Raw genomic sequence first — 21745 nt, forward strand, 5'->3', positions numbered from 1 at the left:
TTTAAAATAGTAAATACAACTTGAGAATACGGTCCATGGTTGGGTGAGTTTGCAGATAGAGAGGAACTGTGAGTATGGAGGGCTTACTCTAAATTATGGGTGGATTTTCGACTATGTGCCCCAACTCCCATGTTGTTCAAGGATCAACTTTTTATCTTAGGTTCATATCTGCACTCCATTAATAATAACAGCAAATCAGCAGGAGATGAAATTAGATATCAGTTTTGTTGACACAGGGCAAGATGCCAAGTCAAAACTAATGGTCTCTGTGTTTCTTTATTATTTGTTCTTAAGATGTTTAAATAGAAGTGAGGCTTCCAATTATTTGCCTCAAATTTAGTTTCTCTCTAGCTAGCTCCTGTTTAAAATGCTATAGAATAGAAATAAGATTGCTTATGAAGAAAGACAATATAGAGATAGTTATGTCAGCTTTAGTCATGGCAACAATAAAAATCTGACCTTGAATACAATCTGATCTTGGTTGTTTTAGTTTCTTTAAAATTACGTTTTCAACTTTCCTGTGTTTGGAGGTAAGGGATCCCCAGGTGGCAGTTTCTCATATGCCCTTTCCCTCCTGTAATTGCCAAAGGAAATTCTGCATTTTTGTGTTTAAAAATACAGGTTATTAGACTTTTTCCATGGTGAAAGTGTGATGGATATAAATGTAATTTGAGGTAAAATGTGTTATTTAAGATAAATGTAAAACACATGTAAATATCATCAGGTATTCAGTTTAAAATATACTCATTAAATTTTTATTGATAGTGGAACATAGGCAATTTAATTAATTTTTATTGAAGTATAGTTGATTTACAATGTTATATTAGTTTCTGGCATAAAGCAAACTTACAGTTACCGAAAGGAAAAGGGATAAAGAGATAAATTAGTAGTTTGGGATTAGCAAATATAAACTACTACATATAAAATAGATAAAAAGTCCTACTGAACACAGAGAACTGTATGCAATATCCTGTAATAAACCATGATAAAAAGCCATAAGTTTGCTTTTTATTTCTGTGAGTCTGTTTTCTGGTTCATAAATAATTTTGTTTGTGCCATATTTTAGAAATCACATATAGGTGACATCATATGGTATTTGTCTTTCTCTTTCTCGCTTCACTGAGTATGACAGTCTCTGGTTGAATCCATGTTGCTGCAGATGCGTATAGACCACATCTTCTTTATCCATTCCTGTGTCAGTGGACATATCCTGGCTGTTGTAAATAGCACTGCTGTGAACATTAGGCGCATGTTTCTATTCAAGTCATAGTTTCTTCAGATATATGCACGGAAGTTTCCAAGGAGCCTCCATACAGTTTCCCATAGTGGCTGCACCAATTTACATTCCAATCAACATTGTAGGAAGAATCTCTTTGCTCTACATCCTCTCCAGCATTTGTTATTAGTAGACTTTTTACTGATGACCATTCTGACTGTTATAAGGTGGTGCCTAATTATACTGGGTTGTCCAAAAACTTTGTTTGGGTTTTTCCATAACATCTTAAAGAAAAACCCAAAAGAACTTTTTGCCAATCCATTAGTTTTGCATTGCATCTCTCTAATACTTATTGAACATTTTTTCATATGCTTATTGGCCATTTGTATGTCTTATTTAGAGAAATGTCTATTTTTTGATTGGGTTGTTTTATTTTGTTGTTGTTGAGTTATATGAGCTGTTGGTGTAGTTTAGAAATTAACCCCTTGTTGGTTGTATTGGTTGCAAACGTTTCCTCCCAGTCTGTAGGCTGTTTTTTGTTTTTTCATTTTGTTTACAGTTTCCTTTGCTGTGTAAAAGCTAATAAATTTGATTAGGTCCCATTTGTTTTTGCTTTTATTTCTAATGCCTTGGGAGACTGACCTAAGAAAACATTGCTGTAATTTAGCATCAGAATGTTTTGCCTAGAACATTGGTAATTTAATGTTGCACTTAAGGGTTGCTTTTACCATCTTACTATAATATGCAGGACAATTTGTGTGAGTTTAAAAGGGCCAACAAAGCCTGACAAATGCCTTGAACACCTATCAATTTTGGTAAAATTCTGTGTGGTAATAATCTGAAGGTAGGAACCTATCAGAGCTCTCTAGTTGGATGCCATCAGTAACCAAAAATTTACCCACACCTGCACAGCCCTATCCAGACATATTTTATGCCTAACATCAGCTTCATGTAAATCTGTAAACTCTCCTATATTTGTATTTGGGTCCCTAGTCTTTTAACAGGATGTTTGGATGGGAGATTGAGAAGGAAAGGTAGGATAGATCTGAAAATAGAATGTCCCTGCCTTGAGAGGGCTAACATTTTTTGATCAAAGTCTGAGAAAGTTGAGTTATTTCCAGATTTGTTACACTATAGCCCCCACAGGTGTTGCTAGTTTTCTTGTCCCCAGCCTCTCGGAGAAGATTAAAGTTATCAAGTGCTAACTCCTATGTATAATTTAACCTCATCTTGAAACATCAAGTTATGGATATATATATATGTGTGTATATTTATATATGTATATCTTACTGTTTTATAGGAAGTTCATATACCTCTCTATATTCTAGGTCTAATTCCTTCTCTCTCCATATTACCCTCATCATTATCCCTTCTGTCTCTAGTAATCAATTATTCTCTTCCCATAGACTCCGCCCCTCTGCTTTCCTTCATTAAAAAATAAAGCAAAGGTAAACTATCATTCATTCTCATCATGTCATTTATTCATTTGTTTAAAAATAAGAGCCTGTTTAATTGCCAGCTCTGTGATCGGCACATCTGTTAGCACCACCCTAGTCTTCTCTTTCCTTTCTTGGCTCAATGCTTGCAGTAACTGATCAAAATTGGTTCATCTGAATTCCTTATAGCACCATAAAATTTAACTGTATATTCTATCACACTAATGATGCTTACCTTTTGTAATTTCTATCTATCCTCTAAACAAATTTCTCTTCTGAAAAAAAAATTCTATTTGTAAAATTTGGCACTATGGAATACCCTTAGCTGATTTTGAATGCTTTTTTTTTTTTTTTTTGGTATTTTTGTTATTTCTCTATTTTGCTTCCCCCAAAGTAATGTCTTTTTTCTGCTGTTTCTTCTGATTGAATCTAAATGTGAACATTTCTCAAGACTCTATCTTTGACTCTTGCTTGTCTTGCATACGTGCTAAGTCACTTCAATCGTGTCTTGACTCTTTCCCCATGGACTCAGCCTTCCAGGCTCCTCTGTCCATGGGGTTCTCCAGGCAAGAATACTGGAGTGGATTGCCATGCCCTCCTCCAGGGGATCTTCCCAACCCAGGGATCGAACCCGCATCTCTTGTGTCCCCTGCATTGGTAGGCGGGTTCTTTACCTCTAGAGCCGCTTGGGAAGCCCCTTGCTTGTCTTGATACACTGTTTTGTTGTTGTTGTTTTAACCACTGTTTCTATGAGATTGAAATGTATCTATTCCGATGTGACCTCCAACCTTTGTACCAGTTCCATGTTTCTGCTTGTCTTTTTCAACCACTTTATTTGCCTGTTGTGCCGTTAACTGTATAATCTGAATATCCCTGTGTCTTAGCCGGTTCTGGATGCAAATGAATTCGCACTAATGGTTAAAACTCAGATTTCAGTGGCTGTGACTCGTATATACATAGCTAGGACACCGACACTCTCCCAGAATCCTTCCAGTTTCTGGGGTTCCCTGGATACCATACATGTGCTCAAAGACTGTTCTGCCCTGTACTCTTCTGATTCCCTCATAGAAGTTCATTGTCCACAAAGAACTGAAGGAAGCTGCTGCTGTTAACACATGTCCCTAGTCAGACACCCTTCCTTGCCAGATAGTGTCTGCCCAGCCGCCTCTTCCACACTCTGTTCTCTGTCCCTGTTTTAGTTTTTTTCATAGATCTTGTTGATACCAAACATTATATTTTTTTCTTTAGGTATTTTTTATTGTTGGACTTTTATTAAATAAGACTTTGTCTTATTTACTACGCTACACCTAGTGCCTATAACAGTGCTTGACACTTGGGAGGCTTAATGCATACTTCTTCAATGAAGAAATGAATGAATTGATAAGCCTAGAATGTCAAGGTGGTGCCATCTTCCCTACCATTCTCATTTTATGCATATACTCTGAGTTAGATACGGAATTGAGAAACATGCCACTTTCAACACTGTGTATCACATTTACTACTTGGACATCAAATATGTGCTTTTGTGTCCCATGCTCCCTGGGGTCCCATATGACAGCCAGGGGCCAACTTTGAAAGTGGGCCTTTCTAAGGATAGCCATCTTGGGTCTACTATTTAATCATTAAAAAATGAAATCCAAGAAAGAAAACCTCAATAGAATTATTTAATTGTGTGTGTTATACTGAAGCCTGTGTCTGAAGCAAGAATGGCTAAAGTCCTTATTCGTGAATATACTTGAATGCAGGATGTCTAGTCTTTCAGCAGGTTTTCCTCCCCCAGTAATACAGAGAGTGTACCAGGAATTCTTGATGCCCCACAGTTAGTTCTGGGAGTCGCTGCCCGCATCAGTCTGATGTCACATTGTGGACTAATGCCCAGTGGTCACTTTACCCTCCATTGCTGGGTACCTGCTGCCATCACGGAGTGGAATGTCTCTTAACTTGCTGCTTCTGTCTCCCACAAGTAATATCTTTCCCTCAGGGACTGGCACACAGTTTCCCTCATTTACTCAGGTTATGAGGAAGATGGAGGTTAAGATTGTAACTTGTAAGCAGAATATAGAAAGTTTGGGAATAATGGAGGGGGAGTCTGGCATAAATAAACTGTGATAGCTCCTGAATGTGATGGCATGCAGACACCACCAGATACAACACAGTCTCAGAAGCCTTTCCAGGTTATTCTTCAGCTCAGTTGCTAGGCTGGTGCCACTTAACTAAATGAAGTTTATGACTAGATATTGACTATTGTTCCCTGTGTTATACAGTAAATGCCTGTTGCTTATCTATTATATATATATAGTAGTGCATATCTCTTAATCCCATACACCTAATTTATCCTGTCCTCCTTCCTTTCCCTTTGGTAACTATGAGTTTGCTTTTTATGTCTCTTGAGTCTTTTTCTGTTCTGTAAATAGATTGATTCATTTGTATAATTTTTTAGATTCCACTTATAAGTAATATCATATTTTTCTTTAAGAGAAAATAATCTGCAAATTATATATGCATATATATAATATGCATATATATATATGCATAGATGTAGCACTTTGCTTTACACCTGAAACTAATACAATATTGTAAATCAATTATATTTCAATTTTTTAAAAAGTAAGTTTACCCGGAAGGAGTATTTTAACCATTTCTATTCAAAACTGCTCCCAGGATACTGAGAGAGTAATTGGTTTCTTTGGCACTTCGAACACAAGGCTTACGTCTTCATTTTCATTTTTGTCATTGAATGATTAGTGGTCAGAATATCCATTCTCCTTAGTTAAAGTCTCACTCCCATCTACTGGTATGTGGTCTGGTCTTATCCTTCCGATGCAGTAATCTTATATCAGAACACCTTCTGAAGTCTGAATTACTCAGCCTTAAGTAGAGCCATGTGAAGTAGCACCAGTGCAGAACAACACAGTCTGGAACAGAGATCAGGCTAGCAGACCTTTTCTGTGGTCTTTTGTTTCTCTGCTTCTGATCCCCTTTAAGTAACTTCTTGTTCAAGGATATATATGTATAGCTCCATGAAAATAAGCAGTAATGTACAGATCCAGGGAGGAAAAACAATGCAGTAATATTTTAAGGATACATGGTCCAGATTGTTGTAGGTCCGCTTACCTTCTGACCAGCTTTTTTAAGTGATTTCATTTTTCCCAAATAAAGGACAATTCAGATCTTCACCTCTTGCAAAGAGAAAAGTGATGCTGAAAGTTCTAGAATTGCATGATTTTACCTATATTCTTGATCCTTCCCTACTGAAAAGAGAAAACTGATGTCTCTCTACTAGATGTAATTATGGCTTAAGATAGGACTTAAAGCTAATTACTATTTTGACATAGCTATTTTATACTTTATATTCTTTATTTGAATATCGTGAATGAGGAATATGCTCCCAAGTTATTCTAGGGGACACTAACAATGTATTGTTTCAAGTTTCAATTAATCTAAGAAAATTATGCCAATTTAGCAATGTCTAAAATCATGCTACTATAAAACCTTAAAATGTATATAATCCAGAGGTGTCTAGTTAACTTTAGAAAAGTTCTGTTACAAAATTTGAATTTTTAGGTTAACTTCAGAGTCTCAATAATTTAGAGGTTGTTATTAAGGAGAAGTGGGTTTTCCAGGTGACGCTAGTGGTAAAGAATCTGCTTCCCAATGCAGGAGATGCAAGAGACTTAGGGATTTGATCCCTCAGTCGGGAAGATTCCCTGGAATAGGAAATGGCAACCCACTCCAGTATTCTTGCCTGGAGAATCCCATGGACAGAGGAACCTGACGGGGTACAGTCTAGGGGGCCACAAAGAGTGAGATGTGACTGAGCATGTTAAGGAGAAGCAAGCATTTGCAGAGTAATACCAATCAGCAGGTAAGAAATTACTGTCAGAGAACATAATTTTGAGCAGGATTCATAAGTAAGGAAGATATCTTGCTGACTTTTTACATTCCATTGATTTAATGTTGGGATGTAAAATCAGGAGTATTTCAGATCTAAAATTCTGATTCTCAAGTCTCACTTCCATCTTTGGCCTGAAAGAAACTTTGCCAGTATATTGGATGATTGCTTGCAAAATTTTTTTAAGAACTCTATCAAATTCAAAGAGAGGAAACATAAAATGTACTAAAAAAGATGACTTTGCTGAGAGGGGAGGCAGTGTCAGAGTTAACTAATTTTGGAATTTGTGCCAGTGAGGCTGAGTTGCTTGCTAACCTGGAAGTCTTTCATATAAAAGCTTTGTCAGTATTATACTGCCAGGTTTAAGTTTAATGCATTGGGGTTTTGTAACGCTCACTTTAATTAAAATGCTAAAAACAATTTGGCACTCAGTGTTCATGTAAACAGTTAACTTGATTGGGAGTCTCTGATTTTTTTTTTTTTTTTTTTTTTGTGAACGAAATTTTTATTTACACATTGTATCTAGAAGCAGATACATAAATTCTTTATACGATTAATCTCCAAAAATGTGCAAGAAATTACTATAGTTTGTTTACAAACCAAAACACGTATTAAAATCAATGGACTTTGGATAATTCATTCTGTGGTGTTCTCAGTACAAATGGTACACACCTGATTCGAAACATACAGAAAAAGTGTAAACTACAACAATCTGGATTGCAAGTATTAATTCCATGGCACTCCGACAACTATAAAATTTCTTTAACCCAACATGTATACTTATTACAAAATTCTATAAGAATTTTTCATCATCTCTGGAAGTAGAGGTTGGATCACTTTTCAGAAACAGCAACTACACATTCGCCATGTTATGACTGATTAATAAAAAGGATGTTTATAAAAAATCTTCTTTACAGGATTAAAAAAGTATTAAAAGAAACAGAATTTGTGATTACTAGCGTACCAATACTTTGTTTTAGAATTTTAAAGTTATTTATGGAACTGGCAAGTGTTCCTTATTAGAGTTTTCAACGAAACTGTCTATTGCTGGTAGTGTGATTTCAAATTAAGACTTCACATTGGATGAAAAGCCATGAAGATTTAAAACGGATTATTCTGAATCATTCATAAAGCAAATCTCTCTCATATACAATGTGAACTGTACAATGATCAAAATTGGCATTCTGAAAGCATTGTTAAGAAAGAGATTCAGACTGGTAGCACTAGCAGGGACACTGAATATAACCTACTGAACATTTCAGTAAATTTTATCCTGTTTTGGTAATACTGGCTCAGAAATTATCATGTATATTGTACTTGGGTTTTATTTCTTATATTCCAATGGTTTAGCCTTTTGGCAGGATTTAACAGCAAGATGGTTGCCCTGTGTAGCTGGTTTCCTTAAAAACTGTTTTAAATTCTATGATCGTTTCCTGTGACATTTTTTGACCTTCTAAAATTTTCAAATTATTGCACCAAAATGGGGCACAGTTTTCCTTAGAAAGAGAAAGGAGACTTTTTCAAGTACTTTCTATGCTTTCTTATTATTTGTTAGAAAAAAAAAAAATGCACAATAGTGTCCTAATAAACCTGGAAATAGCTTCTGGCTTCCATCATGTCTCTGGGATGAGATATTTGATAAAAAAGCAACTCTGATTCATTTCGTACGGCAGAAGGATACAGCTTTCCTGTGTTTCTCTTGCCTTGAGCTCAGATTTTCAGAAGCAAATATTTAAGAAATCACTTATAAGCAGCACCCATGTCATCTAAGCCACCATTCAACAGAATCCAGAAATTCACCCAAATGCTACCTGCACAAAAACTACAGGGTGAAGACTTCTCTTTTTCCCCTTTCCATTTTTAACCAGACCATTTTACTAGCCTATAAAGCCAATTGTTCACATTATGTTGTGCTGCCTCAGCCAAATGGTTCTCTCTAAACAAAAGCAAAAAAATTTGCAATATTCCTTTCTGTTTGTAAATGATTTCTTGGCAAACACTTTTATTTTTATTGATACACTATCAGACCCTAGCAATCTGAAATTGGATTAGAATAGGGCATTTTACTTAAAGGTATTTTATATTATGAACATACAAAAGTATACTACGAATTGGCTTTCAATTTGAATTAGAACAGTATCAAGACTTGCCCTCCATAAAAATACAAAATACAATTTTTAAGACATTTATATGGAAATCAGGATGATCTTAACTTGAAACCAAATGGCTCGATCTTAAACACATGGTTATCATGAGGAAGGCGTGGGGAACAGGCTACGCCCACACAAGACGGGGTTCAGGGCAGTCCAAAGACCTCTGTGCACCACGGTCTCACAAAGAGTACATGTCAATGCTTCTAGAAACACGGAGAAGCCATCTCAACACTTATTATTAACACACAGTGACTCTGTGACAATGCCTGCCATCTAATATAGATGCACAGGGACTTTTAACTCACCCTAGATATACTTTAAATTGTTTAAAAATATACAGTTTTGCAAAAAAAATAGTTTAAATGTCTTGCATTAATTTGATAACAAGTTTACAACTCTGTAATAGTTCTTAATCCAAATAGCTTATAATGAACACTTAAATTATATTATTACAGTATACTCCATATTCCATCTTATTAGGTGAAAACACATCAGAAAATGAATGAGGAGTCTTTGCAACAAGGTACAATCAAACATTCCACCAAAATTAAGTACCTTTTCCCCTTTAAGTCAAAATACCATAACACAGGTATTAATACACTGGGCCTTTTCTTGGTAATCCTCAGTTGACTCTAAAAAAAAAAAAAAAAACAGGAAAAAAAAAATAGGGATACTGATATGTCTGAATGACAAAGTTATTAAATTTGACCTAAGACCTTTACTCTGTTTTTTTTCTTTTTTTAATGGGGATAAGAGATAGGAAAAGGAAGAAATGTCTTAAATTACGTTTCATTGGAAGGGGAAACATTTCCTTTAAAATTATGTAGCTAGAAACATCTTCTGGATGGAACAATTTCAAAATACTAAAGAATCTGCAGTGAATAGGCACTGCATTTCAAAATAACTAAAAAGTATTGGCTATAACATACTACCCCCACCCCGCAAAGGGCTGAATCAAAAGAGATGAAAAAACTAATGATGCTAATTTACTTAAGACTTAGCTAAATTAAAAACAGAAACCCTATTGATAATGGCAGGAAGAGGGGTGAAGATAACCATTGTTACATCACTTTTTAAAAGAATGACTATAGATTATGTTATCAGAGTCAAAGAAATTTAAAAAGCCCTCCAGCTGTTTATTTTTCGAACTCTTAGTTATGAGCCAGAACTGTAAGATAAACTGTAAGTAATTTGCCTAAAGAAACTAACTAAATAAAAAGTTACAGGAGAATGGTTTTAGAATGCCAGACTATGGATTTCTCTCAAAAATAGCATTTAGCCATTGGCTTGAGGTTTAACTGAAAAAACCAGAAATGTAGGTCAGGCAGAAAAGCTGGGGTCCTGTGACATGAATTCGTGGAAATTAAGCATGTTGTCATTAAAGTTTCTTGGAAATTGAAAGAGCATATGGTTCCCATAGTTTTTTTTTTTTTTTTTAAATATTGGCCAATTGACTCTCAGAGAGGAATTGTTTCAGTTTGGCTCAAACAGAAGTATTTTAAATAAGACTTGCAGAAAAGCAACAGCATGCTAGCCACAGCTCTCAGTTTGCTGTTTAATTTCCCCCTTGAACTCATGAGAAGTAATGAATGGAAATACTTATGAAAGGAAACTGGTATTGAACATTTTGTTCTACTTTAGGTAAGGGAACAATTTACTGTTTGTGATTACAAGGTAATTTAATTTAGACACAATAGCATATTAGAAGTTTTTGATTATTGTACTTCTTACATTACTTATTTCTTGATTGAAAATGGATTCCATTCCCATTTGTGGTACAAATGAGAACAAAGGAGAAAGAAACAAATAAGAAAATTCAAATTATTCAGTCTTTTTCTCCAAAGAAGTAAACATTTAAATATATTTTCTTAAAATTTTTTGTTCAATGAATGTATTTGAGGGAATGAAGATTTTGCATTCTAGTGCCAGTCTTTCCATTGTTTGGTGAGCAGCCAGGCAATAGACAAACATAATTAACCCCTAATTTAAATATAACTTATTATCTACCCCTGGGTCACTGTTTCTTACTCCTTAAAGATTTTAACTTCTCGTTTACTTTCCTTTACTCCAGTACCACTCCTGTCACTACTCGTGGTGATTGAATATTCATGTTTTGTCTGTTCAAACTTCCTCTCTTCCATTGATCTTGTCCTGCTCTCCATCAACCACTCTGTCCTCTGGTTACTCTCTAGATCTTGTCCATTTCAAGCACCACACCTCTGACCACCACCTTCTATCTTTTTCCACTCATATCCAAACCAAATAATCCTTTAACCCTATCAGGATCTTTAAACCAATGAGCTTACTACTTTTTCACTGTTCCTTTTATCTTTTCATGTTCTCCTTTTCCCCTTGGGCTTCCCTTATGGCTTAGGTGGTAAAGAAATTGTCTGCAATGTGGGAGACCTGGGTTCAATCCCTGGGTTGGGAAGATCCCCTGGAGAAGGGAAATGCTACCTACTCCAGTGTTCTGGCCTGGAAAATTCCCATGTAGTCCCTGGGGAATGGAATTCCATGTAGTCCTTGGGGTGGCAAAGAGTTGGACATGACTGAGTGACTTTCACTTTCACTTTTCCCCCTAAATTGTAAGTTCTTAAATTTCATGGTCTTTCATTTTAATCACTTCTTTGCGTATCTCCTTATCTTCTTTGTCCATCTATTGCTTCATCATATTCACTCAGAAGTTCTAGGTAAATCAACCTCTGACATTCCATAGAAATGTGGTAAGAGAAAAATACATAGACAGGTGGATCTTACTTTCACCCCGTGTTGGCCTTTAGTATGATCAAGACAGCCATAATGTTTCCCTCAGATTGACCTAACCTTAGAAAAATTTCTTCCTGATAGTAAGTCCCTGACCTTTCTTATCTTAGAAAACTTTCAATTATAGAATCTTTCTCTGTTCCTATGAGATGTAAATCTCTTAGCTTCTTGCCAGTTTTGAAACCCAGGAATGTCTTTCTCAATGATTTGGGCACCATCCTTTTTGAAATGTAATCATCAAGAAATATAGGCCCTTGTCTTCCATTCTCTGTAGGAGGGTAGGAGCTTAACATTGATAAGCACCCATTAGAAAACTCAGATGGTCTAATCACATGGACCAACTCCTCCCCCACCCAGCACCTTTCCTCCATCTTTACATTCAACTGTCTATTTCAGAGAAGAAATTGAAGCAATTAGAAATGAACTTTTACCAGTTCCCATCATCACCAGTGGATGCTTACTTAACCTTTTCTACTGGTCATATAAAGGCATCCTTATGCTAACTTCCCATACTGTGTCACATTTTTGCCTATCAACTCAAGGACATTGTTTCAGGAATTCCCCCTCCTCTGTCTTGCGCTGTCATTTTTTCCTCCTCCGAAATGACTTTTCCATTAGTAAATAAAAATGCTCTATGTCTCATTTTAAAAACAAAGCCAAAACATTCTGAAACTATATCAATTTCTTCTCATTCTAGCCACAACTCAATTTATCTGTCTGCATAGTAAGAGAAAAAAATATTTGTAAATTTTTTAAAGGGTGCTCCAACATCTGGTTTTCTATTCTTTTGACACTGCCTATTCTTATTTGAACTCAACCTCTTATGTTGTTAAAGCCAGTAGCAAGTTCTTAGACTTCATCTTACCTAACTGAAATATTTGTGGATCACTCCTTTCTGTTGAAATAATTTCTTTAAAAAAAACATTGGCTTAGAGGCTACCACATTCCCCTGTTTCTCTTCTTCTGACCATTAGTTTTCTATCTCCTTTATCAAATTTTTCCTCATCTTCCTGACCTCTTAATGTTGGAGTATCCCAACACATAGTACTTCCTTTTCTTTATACATTCACTATTTTGGGGAATCTCATCAATCTTGGGAGAAGGCAATGGCAGCCCACTTTGGTACTCTTGCCTGGGAAATCCCATGGACGAAGGAGCCTGGTAGGCTGCAGTCCATGGGGTCGAGAATAGTCTGACATGACTAAGCGACTTCACTTTCACTTTCATCAATCTTGAGGCTTTTAATATCTATCTGTAAGGTAATTAACCCAACATGTATATCTACAGTACCTCCTCTCTCAACTCTAGACTCATATATCCAACTGATTTCCCAAATAACTCTGCTGGCTACCTAAAGAATGTCTCAAACTTGAGATTTCAAAACTTGAGATCATAATCACTCCTCCTTTACTACCACCTACAAAATCCTACCCCTCCAGAATGAGCAACTTCCTCTTCCATTTGCTTTGAATAAAACCTTTGGAGGCATCTTTTATTCTTCTAAGTTTGTCATATCCCATATTCTATCAGTAAAAATCTTTTGCTTGATTCTCAAAATATATCCCATATCTCACTATGTCTTCCAACTTCTGCTGCTAAAGTGCTGTTCGAAGCTACTATTCCATCTTCTCCTACCTATCTTATTGCAGTAGCTTCCAACTGGCCTTGTTGCTTTCTCCTTTGGGTCTATTTCTAACAGAGCCACAGCAGTAATATTGTTTAAAAGTAGGTTAGATAATATCATATAAGATCATATCAGTTAAATACAACAATGGCTTACCACATCATGAGACTAAAAACTAATATCCCCGCTAATCATCTAGAAGGCTCCACACAAAGTATTTCCTCTCTGCTCCACAATGCTCTTTGACATTTCCCTCTCTGTTGCTTACTTCTCACTACCTATACCAGCCTCATTACTATTCTTCACTCATTTCAAGCAGAGTAAATACTCAAGGCCTTTGTGCTTGCCCTTGCCTCTGTCTTTGTTCTGTGAGTGGGCCAGGTTGTGTGTTAGGTTGTTACGTTAGGCCTTCTGAGATTCCAAAACTCCTCACAGACCCACCTGTGAGAGGGGTTCCTATGTGTGTGGAAACTTTTTCCTCCTTCATGACTCCCTCCCCAGGACAGGTCTCTGTCCCCAACTCTTTTGACTCTCTTTTTGTCTTTTATAAGCTAGCTGGCTGCCTACCAGCCCCTCCCCGCCCAGAGAAAGAGCCAGAGCCAGAAGGCAAGGGGCTGCTACAATCTCAGCTCCAGAGATGGCATCTTCCACCAAACTGTGAGCAGGCTCCCAGCTGCTAACCACGTCTTCCTGAGATCCTGGATGGTTGATATCATTCAGGAGGGTAGCAGCCTGAGATCAGCTCTCCAGAGGAGACATACAGCACACCTGAGATGGTGCTCTTGTGGCACACCCAGGAAACTGAAAGACTAGGCTGGGGATGTGATTAAGATGCACAGTCAACCTGGGACAGTGTGCTTGCCAAGCACCTGGTTGCTCAAATGCTCAGACCTTGGAAGGGCACAAAACACATGCCCAACCCACAGACCTGAGCCAGAACCATGTCTGAATGTCTCCTGTGAGGGTACAGGTCAGCAGTGGCCTGCTGCAGGGGCTTGGGTGCAGCAGACTTGGGTATGGCATAAGTCCTCTTGGAGAAAGTCACCATCAACCCCACCATAGAACCACCAGAACTTACACTGGACTGAGGAAACACTCTTGGAGGGCACAAACAAAACTTTGTGAGCACCAGGACGCAGGAGAAAGGAGCAGTGACCCCACAAGAAAATGACTCAGACTTGCCCATGAGTGTCCAGGATTCTCCAGCAGAGGTTTGGATCGGCAGTGGCCTGCTTCAGGGTCAGAGGCATTGAGTGCAGCAGTGTGGGCATGGGGCCTTTTGAAGGAGGTCACCATTATCTTCATTACCTCTACCATGGTTTGGCCTTAGGTCAAGCAACAGGGAGAGAACACAGCCCATCAACAGAAAACTGGATTAAAGATTTACTGAACATGGCCCCGCCCATCAGAACAAGCCCCGGGTTCCCCCTCAGTCAGTCTTTCCCATCAGGAAGCTTCCATAAACCTCTTATCCTTATCCATCAGAGGGCAGATAGAATGAAAACCACAATCACAGAAAACTAACTAAACTGATCACATGGACCACAGCCTCATCTAGCTCAATAAAAATATGACCCATGCCTTGTAGGACCACTCAAGATGGATGGGTCATGGTGGAGAATTCTGACAAAATGAGATACACTGGAAAAGGGAATAGCAAATCACTTCAGTATTCTTGCCTTGAGAACCCCATGAACAGTATGAAAAGGCAAAAAGATAGGACACTGAAAGAATAACTGCCCAGGTCGGTAGGTGCCCAATATGCTACAGGAGATCAGTGGAGAAATAACTCCAGAAAAAATGAAGTGACAGAGCCAAACCAAAAATAACACCCAGTTGTGGATGTGACCGGTGATGGAAGTAAAGTCTGATGCTGTAAAAAGCAATATGGCATAGGAACCTAGAATGTTAGGTCCATGAATCAAGGCAAATTGGAAGTGGCCAAACAGGAGATGGCAAGAGTGAACATCGACATTTTAGGAACCAGTGAACTGGGATGGGTGAATTTAACTCAGATGACCATTATATCTACTACTGTGGGCAAGAATCCCTTAGAAGAAATGGAGTAGCCATCATAGTCAATAAGAGTCCAAAATGTAGTACTTGGATGCAATCTCAAATGACAGAATGATCTCTGTTCATTTCCAAGGCAAACTATTCAATATTATGGTAATCCAAGTCTATGCCCTGACCAGTAATGCTGAAGAAGCTGAAGTTGAATGGTTCTAAGAAGATCTACAAGACTTTCTAGAACTAACACCCCCAAAAGATGTCCTCTTCATTATAGGGAAATGGAATGCAAAAGTAGGAAGTCAAGAAACACCTAGAGTAACAGGCAAATTTGGCCTTGGAGTACAAAACGAAGCAGGGCAAATAATAGAGTTTTGTCAAGAGAACTCACTGGCCATCACAAACACCCTCTTCCAACAATACAAGAGAAGACTCTACATATGCACATCACCAGATGATCAATACCAAAAACAGATTGATTATATTCTTTGCAGTCAAAGATGGAGAAGCTCTATATAGTCAGCACAAACAAGACTGGGAGCTGACTGTGGCTCAAATAATGAACTCCTTATTGCCAAATTCAGGAATTAAATTGAAGAAAGTAGAGAAAACCACTAGACCATTCAGGTATGACCTAAATCTAATCCGTTACGATTACACGGTGGAAGTAACAAATAGATTCAAGGGATTAGATCTGATGGACAGAGTGCCTGAAGAACTATGGACAGAATTTGTAACATTGTACAGGAGGTAGGGATCAAGACCTTGCCCAAGAAAGAGAAATGCAAAAAGACAAAATGACTGTCTGAGGCCTTACAAACAGCTGAGAAAAGAAGAGAAGTTAAAGGCAAAGGGGAAAAGCAAAGATATACCTATTTGAATGCAGAGTTCCAAAGAATAGCAAGGAGAGATAAGAAAGCCTTTCTCAGCCATCAGTGCAAAAAAAAAAAAATAGGGGAAAAAAATAGAATGGGAAAGAGTGGAGATCTCTTCAAAAAGAAAAAACAAACAGATACCAACGGAATATTTCATGCAAAGCTGAGCACAATATAGGACAGAAATGGTGTGAACCTAAGAGAAGGAGAAAAAATTAAGAAGAGGTGGCAAGAATATACAGAAGAACTATACAAAAAAGATCTTTATGACCCAGATAACCACCATGTTGTGATCACTTACCTAGAGCAAGACATCATGGAATGAGAAGTCAAGTGGGCCTTAGGAAGCATCACTAGGAACAAAGCTAGTGGAGGTGATGGAATTCCAGTTGAGCTATTTAAATCCTGAAAGATGATGCTGTGAAAGTGCTGTACTCAATATGCCAGCAAATATGTAAAACTCGGCAGTGGCCACAGGACCGGAAAAGGTCAGTTTTCATTCCAATCCCAAAGAAAAGCAATGCCAAATAACACTCAAACTACTGCCCCGTTGTACTCATCTCCCATGCTAGCAAAGTAATGGTCAAAATTCTCCAAGCCAAGCTTTAACAGTATGAAATAAACTGTGAATTTCCAATTGTTCAAGCTGGATTTAGAAAAGGCAGAGGAACCAGAGATCAAATTGCCAACATTCTCTGGATCATTGAAAAAGCAAGAGTTCCAGAAAAGCATCTACTTTTGCTTTATTGACTACTCCAAAACCTTTGACTGTGTGGATCACAATAAACTGTGGAAAATTCTGAAAGAGATGGGAATACCAGACCACCTGACCTGCCTCTTGAGAAACCTGTATGGAGGTCAGGAAGCAACAGTTAGAAGTGGATGTGGAACAACAGACTGGTTCCAAATAGGAAAAGGAGTACATCAAGGCTGTATATTGTCACTGTGTTTATTTAACTTATATGCAGAATAAATCATGAGAAACGCTGGGCTGGAAGAAGCACAAGCTGGAATCAAGATTGCCGGGAGAAATATCAATAACCTCAGATATGCAGATGACACCCCCTTTATGGCAGAGAGTGAAGAAGAACTAAAGAGCCTCTTGATGAAAGAGAAGAGTGAAAAAGTTGACTTAAAAAATGCAGCATTCAGAAAGCTAAGATCATGGCATCTGGTCCCATCGCTTCATGGCAAATAGATGGGACAACTATGCAAACAGAGAGAAACTTTCTTAGGCTCCAAAATCACTGCAGGTGGTGACTGCAGCCATGAAATTAAAAGACGCTTGCTCCTTGGAAGAAAAGCTATGACCAACCTAGACAGCATATTAAAAAGCAGAGACATTACTTTGCCAACAAAGGTCCGTCTAGTCAAAGCTACATTTTTTCCAGGAGTCATGTATAGATGTGAGAGTTGGACTATAAAGAAAGATGAGCACAGAAGAATTAATGCTTTTGAACTGTGGTGTTGGAGAAAATTCTTGAGAGTCCCTTGGAAAGCAAGGAGATCCAACCAGTCCATCCTAAAGGAGATCAGTCCTGGGTGTTCAATGGAAGGAGTGATGTCGAAGCTCAAACTCCAATACTTTGGCTATCTAATGCGAAGAACTGACTCATTTGAAAAGACCCTGATGTTGGGAAAGATTGAAGGTCGAAGTAGAAGGGGACGTCAGAGGATGGATGAGATGGTTGAATGGCATCACTGACACAAAGTTCACGAGTTTGAGTAGGCTCTGGGAGTTGGTGGTGGACAGGGGAGCCTGGTATGCTGCAGTCCATGGGGTCGCAGAGTCGGACATGACTGAGCAACTGAACTGATCTGAACTTGCCTGTGTCTAAAACATTTTTTTCTCAGACATTGACTTGATTTTCTCCTTCACTTCCTTCAGATGTTCACTCAGGTAGCACTATGTTTGTGAAGTCAAACTTAGCCATGTCGTCACAAGTTTACATATGCTGAACTTCTTGTTCATCCTCTTGCTTTATTTTTCCTCATAGCATTCATCACCTTCTCAGATATATGTTTATTATCTTATTTGTTGCCGTCTTTTGTTGTTTTCTTTTTATCCACTAAAAAGCAAGCTTTCTGAGGATAGGAATTTGTGTTGTTTTCTCTCTGGTTGTGATACCAGTACCTAGAACAGGGACTGTCTCCATAGATGCTCATTATGTATTTGTTGAATGAACGATAGAAAGATACCACAAAGCCTGCAACAGAATACAATCTGACTTAGTCCTTAATCAAAGTTTAACTCTCTTAGAGAAGCTTCTGATACAGTATGAAAAGAAAGGGAATAAATGAGGAATTCAAAGCACTCTATGAAAGAAGAGTTAAAAGTGAGCCATTCTTAGAATTCATACTAGAGAGTCTGCCAATGAAGATATTTGACCCAGAACTAGGCAACTGTAACAGTACTAAAAATCTATGATGTGTGAATAAAGTTATGCACAATGATTTACTGTAATATATCCCTTTGTGTTTATTCCCAGGAAAATGTCTCCAAAGAAAAGCTCATCATGTGGGTGGGTAAGAATTCAAATCTTAAGTGGGAAATGATTATTTTAATATTTTCTCTGTTTCATTGCTTACAGTGTATCATATGTCTGAGTGACTTAGGGTGCTTTACACAAAACAGTTTATCATGACGTAGAGCATAGAATGTAAGTAAGATCTTAGGGGACTGTGTGGACCACTTTAAGAAAGCAACAGGGAGAGGTCATACTCTGTACATAGTTTAAATCAGTGCAGAATATCTGCTTAATTGATGAATTAGAAATAGAACCTTGAAACAAGAGCAATGCAAAAGATTAGGATATGTTAGAAAAATGCATGGCTTAGAAGAGGAAATTTTAAGAAGTTTTCGTAGAATTAAAAAGTGACTTTTCAAACCAGAAATTTCAAGAAAAGCTTAGCTTGATAAAGTTCTGTATTTTAATTGCATATATTTTGATGATTAATATATTGTGTGACATTTAAAGAATCTTCAGTATCTGCATGGACTCTCTAGCAACTTACAGTCATTTTTAAAGTTGAATTATAGTTGATTTATAATGCTGTGTTAATTTCTGCTAGACAGAAAAGTGACTCAGTATCTACATTATATACATTCTTTTTAAAAAATATTCTTTCTCATCATGGTTTATCATGGGATACTGAATATAGTTCTTTGTAGTATACAATAGGACCTGTTGTCTATTCATCATGTATATATACATAAAAGCTTAAATCTGCTTGCCACAACCTCCCACTGCATCACTCCTCCTACACTATCCCCCTTGGCAACCACCAGCCTGTTCTCTATGTCGATGATACTGTTTCTGTTACATAGATAGGCTCATCTGTGTCATATTTTAGATTCCACATACAAGTGATTTTGTTGTATTTAAGTTGCTAAGTCGTGTCTGACTCTGACACCCCACAAACTGCAGCATGCCAGGCCCCTGTGTCCCTCACTATTTCCTGGATTTGCCCAAGTTCATGTCCATTGAGTCAGTGATGCTATCCAAGTGTCTCATCCTCTGCCTCCCTCCTCTCCTTTTGCGTTCAATCTTTCCCAGCATCAGGGTCTTTTCCAATGAGTCGGCTCTTCGTGTCAGATGGCCAAAGTATTGGTGCTTCAGCTTCAGCATCCGTCCTTCCAGTGAATACTCAGGGTTGATTTCCTTTAGGATTGACTGATTTGATCTCCTTGCTGTCCAAGAGACTCTCAAGTGTCTTCTCCAGCACCACAATTCGAAAGCGTCAATTCTTCTGTGTACATCCTTCTTTATGGTTCCACTGTTACATCCATACATGAAAGACCATAGCTTTATCTACACAGCCCTGTGCCAGCAAAGCAATGTTTTTCCTTTTTAATATGCTCTCTAGGTCGCTAATAGCTTTCATTCCAAGAAGCAAGTGTCTTCTTGTTTCATGGCTACAGTGGCAATCAGCAGTGATTTTGGAGCCCAAGAAGAGAAAATCTGTCACTGCTTCCACTTTTTCCTCTTCTATTTGCCATAAAATGGTGGGATTGGTTTCCATGATCTTAGTTTCTTTAATGTTGAGTTTTAAGACACCTTTTTCATTCCCCTTTCTCCCTCATCTAGAGTCTCTTTAGTTCTTCTCTGCTTTCTGCCATTAGAGTGGTATCATCTGCATGTCTGAGGTTGTTGATATTTCTCCCAGTAATCTTTATTCTAGCTTGTAACTCATCCAGCCTGGCATTTTGCATGATGTATTCTGCATATAAGTTAAATGAATGGTATGACAATATACAGCCTTTTTGTCCTCCTTTTCCAATTTTGAACCAGTTAGCTGTTCCATGTAAGGTTCTAACTGTTGCTTCTTGACCTTCATACAGGTTTATCAGGAGACAGGTAGAGTGGTCTGATATTCCCATCTCTCTAATTTCCCACAGTTTGTTGTGGTCCACACAGTCAAAGGCTTTCACATAGTCAGTGAAGCAGAAGTAAATGTTTTTCTGGAATTCTCTTGCTTTCTGTATAATACAACAAATGTTGGCAATTTGATCTCTTTCCAAAGCCAGCTTTTAAATCTGGAAGTTCTTAATTCAAGTACTGCTGAAGCTTAGCTTGAAGGATTTTGAGCATAACCTTACTAGCATGGGAAATGAGTGCAATTGTTCAATAGTTTCAATATTCTTTAGCTCAGTTGTGAATGCGTCAAGTGGTGAAAGTAAAATCCAATTCTATAAAGAACAATATTGCATAGGAACCTGGAATGTTAGGACCAGGTTCAAGTTAAATTGTATGTGGTAAAGCGGATGATGGCAGGAGTAAACACTGACATCTTAGCAATCAATGAACTAAAATTGACAGGAATGGGAGAATTTAATTCAGAAGACCATTGTATCTACTACTGTGATCAAGAATCCCATAGAAGTGGAGTAGCCCTCATAAGCAACAAAAGAGTCCAAAATGCAGTACTTCAGTGCAATCTCAAAAACAAAAGAATGATCTCAGTTTGTTTCCAAGGCAAACTGTTCAACACAATAATCCAAGTCTATGCCCCAACCAGTGATGCTGAAAAGATGGAAGTTGATCAGTTCTATGAAGACCTACAAGACCTTCTAAGATATCCTTTTCATCTTAGAGGACTGGAATGCAAAAGCTGTTGAATGTAGCTTTCTATTATTGTCTGAAGTTTAAGAGGGTTATGCCTCCTGCTTTGTCCTTTTTCTTCAGGATTTCTTTAACAATTCTGAGTCTTTTATGGTTCCATATGAATTTTAAGATTACTTTCATTCTGTGAAAAATGTTTTCATTTTTCATCTCTATCAAATGATTTGATAGAGATCTCTCTAAATCTGTGCTTCCCTTACAGCTCAGTTGGTAAAGAATCCACCTGTGGAGCAGGAGACCCCAGTTTGATGCCTGGGTTGGGAAGATCTGCTACAGAAGGGAGAGGCTACCCACTTCAGTATTCTTGGGCTTTCCTTGTGGCTCAGCTGGTAAAGAATCTTCCTGCAATGTGGAAGACCTGGGTTAGATTCCTGGGTTGAGACGATCCCTTGGAGAAGGGAAAGGCTACCCACTCCAGTATTGTGGCCTGGAGAATTCCATGGACAAAGTCTGTGGGGTCACAAGAGTTGAACATGACTGAGCGACTTTCACTTTTCACTTCATTAAATCTGTAGATTGTTTTGGGTAGTATGGCCATTTTAACAATATTAATTCTTCTAATCCAAGAGCATGGGATAGCTTTACATTTCTTTGAGTCATTTTCATTTTCTTTTACTAAGGTTTTATGGTTCTCGGCATATAAGCCTTTTGCC

Source organism: Dama dama, chromosome 9, assembly GCF_033118175.1.
Source record: "Dama dama isolate Ldn47 chromosome 9, ASM3311817v1, whole genome shotgun sequence".
Taxonomy (NCBI): domain Eukaryota; kingdom Metazoa; phylum Chordata; class Mammalia; order Artiodactyla; family Cervidae; genus Dama; species Dama dama.